The sequence below is a fragment of the Rissa tridactyla genome, chromosome 1 (assembly GCF_028500815.1).
Source record: "Rissa tridactyla isolate bRisTri1 chromosome 1, bRisTri1.patW.cur.20221130, whole genome shotgun sequence".
Lineage (NCBI taxonomy): Eukaryota > Metazoa > Chordata > Aves > Charadriiformes > Laridae > Rissa > Rissa tridactyla.
Genome location: NC_071466.1, coordinates 156,617,900 through 156,622,161, shown reverse-complemented (window position 1 = coordinate 156,622,161; position 4,262 = coordinate 156,617,900).

The window sequence follows — 4,262 nt, the reverse complement described above, 5'->3', positions numbered from 1 at the left end:
TTGAAGAGGAACAATAAATCCCTGGTGAGGAATATAACTGGGGGGGGAGGGGGGGAGGGCGAGGGGCGTAGAGAAGGAACAGATTGCAGCTCGCTAATGAGGCAGACGGCATTTTCTTTGTGATCTGCAAATTCAATCAGGTTTTCTGACAGAAGAAGGCCCCATGCTATTCAGAAATCTGTTTGATACATGACCTGCCTCCCTCTGCCTTCAGTGGCAATAGCTGCTGGAGCAGGCGGGTCTGGCAGAGCCCACCCGGCTCTCGCGGCTGAGCCCTTGCAGCACCCTGGGGGGAAGGAGAAAGCAGGCAGGACATGGGCAGGGCCATACCTTCCCGGTACCTGCGAAAGCGCAACGCTCTTGAGCTGTCAAGATCAGCAGAATGTGCTGCTTGGGCCACAAAGGCAGGGTGACAGCCAAGCTCAGCACCACAGGCATGGCCCCAGACGCGAGGGGCTGCCTAGGACCATGAACGAAGGGCTGAGGGCATCTGACAAAACACTGCCTTGCTGCAAAGGTCCTTGGAGTATCCAGACCGTAGCTCCTCTGTCAGGCAGGAAAGTTCCAACTGCGCGGTTTCAATCTGTAAAGGCTGCAGACAGCAACACAGAGCATTTCAGGATATGTCACCCTTGGAGTAGGGACATTGCTACCAGCCATCGGCACTAGTGTTCTGGCAGTGCCAAGGCATTCTTGCAAAACTCTTCCAGGGAAGGAGAGGGAAGAAAGAGAGCAAGCCGCAGCTCCTCACAGCTAGCTCCCACCCCTTAGTTCCATGTATTTCATTAGGCAAATAATAGCTCAGGGTCAACAGCATCAGCCTCTTTCCTAGAAATGAAATAACCACAGCCAACTATCAGGTTGCCAAGGACCCGGGGATGCAGGCAGAGGTCCCTGCTCTGCAGTCAGCTGCTTTTGGTGTTTTTAACACAGCATTACTTCCATGACACTAGGCAATAGCACGTCTCTCCTTTGCTGTGGTTTGAGGAACATTAAGTGTATGAAAGATGGGGCAAGAGCTCCCACCCACATGCTTGGTCTCCTCATTGAAGCCTTGGCAGAAAGTATTCAGGAATAAATGGGCAGAGGGGGCCCATTCTTTCCTGTGGGATAAAGACATTACAGTTCTCAGAGTTATCAGACTGATACTTGCCTTTAGTATTAAAGCGTCCAAAACAAAGAACAAAGAGCAATTCAGCATTATCAGTAGTTCAGTGCACCTGATGAAGACACAAATCATTGCTAATGTTTGCCGGGAGATGTCCTCTCTCCTACCATTGGCAGGGAGGAATTGCACAGAGACGCAAAGCGCCCTTCGCAATATTTGATTACAACAAGATGCAAAGGCTTGGTTTGCTTGGACCAAGTCACATACTCACTTGCACCCCAGACCCTGAGGACTGCCAGGACTTTGAGCCATCTCTCTGCTTTACACTGACGTGTGTACTGCTCCCCCTCGTCCAGGATGCAGGAATCCCAGACCCAGGACCTCCACGAAGAAGACAAGCCGATGAGAGGAGCCTGGCTAAGGAGGAATTCATCAAGTGATGGGCCAGCCTTTCAAGACTTACGCTTCCCCTCAGCTGACATGGGCTCTCTTCTACCTGTCCACAAACTTAGCTCACAGACAGAAATGTCACCAGAGCTTACTTTTACTCTGGATAACATAGCAAAGAGCATAGCGCAGCACACGGACCAGATCGCCAACAGCAGGGCAGCAGCCGCCTGCAGGCAGAAGTCTAAAGACATGGTACTCCAACTCCTGTTTTTATAAAATATATGTTCTCTGACATGGCACTACAATACACTGCTTTTTATGTGCCCACCCATTCCTCGAAATGTTCTCCCTGCTATTGGAAAGACAAAGTTTCTGTAAAGCAGTTAGCTAACAAATACGCCTATTTGTATCCCTCTTTCAGTCTAATTACTCAAACTTGCCAAAATTATCAGTATTACTTTTCCTATTTTACACAGAAAATCTCTGTAACCAGCTCCAATTGCCCTTCCCTGGGTTAAGTATTTGCACCAGTAAGCACCCATGCTCACCTACAGCTACACAGACCCAGGCCTGTAGATCAAAACCCAACACTCCACACCAGCGCAGAATCAGCGAGAGCCGTTAGCTGCCAGAAAGATGCCCAAATGATATGGGATGTCCTCAGCAGTAAATGACTTCAAATGAAGATGCCTCCTTAGGACATACGGTGTAGCGTCATGAGATAGGCAAGGGAACAGTTATGGGGCTTACCTAGTGCTTTTTCAGTGATCGTCATATTTGGTTCTTGTATTTTCCTCTCCTATGAAAGTTTTCATCACGCTTTGGACTCAAGCTCACCAACTCTTTACAAGCCACCTCTGGCCTTTTTATTTCAGGACATTTGCCTACAGAGGGTGATATGGTTTTGGCCTGTGCTGACATTGCACAAATTGTTAAGAAAAGCCTGCCTGTAAGTCTGCAAGGTCAGGATATTTCTGATGAGTAACAACAAAAAGGCAGACACCGTTTAAAATGGATCTCAGGTCGTCGGTCACTGAGGTGCTCTGCTTTATCAGTCTTGCATACAAAAGACTATCAGCCCTCATGCTTTGTCAAAGCAACATTCCTGCCTTGTATGAAGAAACGCTTCAAAAGGCATTTCTGTCCCAATTCACTTAAAACAACAACAACAAAAAAAAACTAAACTAAAAAAAATTTTGCTCCAGCCGTAGCAATGCCATGCAAATCCCCGTGAGCTGATTTTTCCAGGGAGGTTCCTTACCTCTAACACTGCCGACAGAAAGTCAATATTTAACAGAACAGATGCCACAGAGATACAGCTCTGACTCTGGAAATAAACACGAAGGCCATATCGAGCATGCCCACACATCCCCGACACGACACAAACTTACTGCGTGGCCCCGGGGACAGCCATGAGCTGGATCTCAGGACGCTGCCTGGATTTATCTTCAGACTGGTGAGGAGAGATGAGGGAAAATAATCTAATTTGTTGCAGTCCTGAAAAGCTGTATTCATTTCAGGTTCTACATAAACGTTCTTCCAAAAGACACTCCAAACTACAAGGGACGAGCGCAACAGCAATTTTCATGAATTACTTTCTGTTAGGAAAATAAGTTGCAGAGCAGAGGTTTTTCCTAATTTAAAGTAGCAATACAGTGCCTTGCATGGTAACAATTCCTTGGCCCGACTGAACAAGAGATGGCTTTCTAGAGCGGTTGAGGCATGATCTGTGTGGATTTCATTGGGATCTATCTTTTCTCTTCAACTTCCCTTCCATGTCTTCGTTTTAGTGGCAGACAGATTGCAAGATGGATCCCAATAGAGAGACGTTTGAAGTTTTCCTTCGCTGCGACACTGAAGTAAAGCCAATTCACACAAGAGATCACACTGGACTCCCACCTGTCCTCTCTCAATGAGAGAATGCCTAAACACTGATGAACGGGCTAATAAAACCCTTCTGAATGTTTTATTGCATGCAGAAATGCTTATGGAGACAAGGGCAGTCTTAGGCTATGGGAACTCCGGCAGCTCAGCAACTTACATCAAAGCAGGGAAGCTGCAGGGAAGATCTAAGCAACATGAACAAATAAAAAGGTTACAAAACCTTGCACAAGGAAACCCAGCAGCAAGGTGAATTTGCTATACCTTCATCCCCATGATTTCTCATGGGTATCTTCAACCACCTACAGTAACAGCCAGGACTACAATGTTGTGTTGCTTCTGATAGACAGGACTACTACAAATTTCCAAGCCCACCAAAGTAGTACAAAAACCTCCACAAAGCCAAGCCACAAAAAACTGTCACGAGTTGGCATTTCTACTTCCCTCCTCTCTCCTGCAACCTTCTCCCAAAAAAGTTATTGAGTCAGTCGATAAACATTTTGGTTTTATTTTAAGGCATCGGCTGTTTTGTTATTTAAGCCCAAGTCTTAAATAAAGAGCCTTGAAATAAATGCTATTTATAAATAGCATTTGAAATAAAAATAGCATTGTTTGCATTTTTTCCCCCCCTGAAGAAAAGCGGTATCAAAACCTAATCTCCTTTCACACAGAACATGGGTGCAAGGAACCTGCATTGTCCCCGCAGAAGAATGCTGTGGGAAAGACACCCCATACACATCTCCTGGTTTCATGGGAACTGGAGGTAAACTCGAGGGACAGCTGAGAGATGCAATAAAAAGATGGGCTTTATTCTATTGTAGGAATACCCCCTTTGACTGTGACCCTGCCATTTTAGTCATCGTTACTCTGGGGTACATCGCGA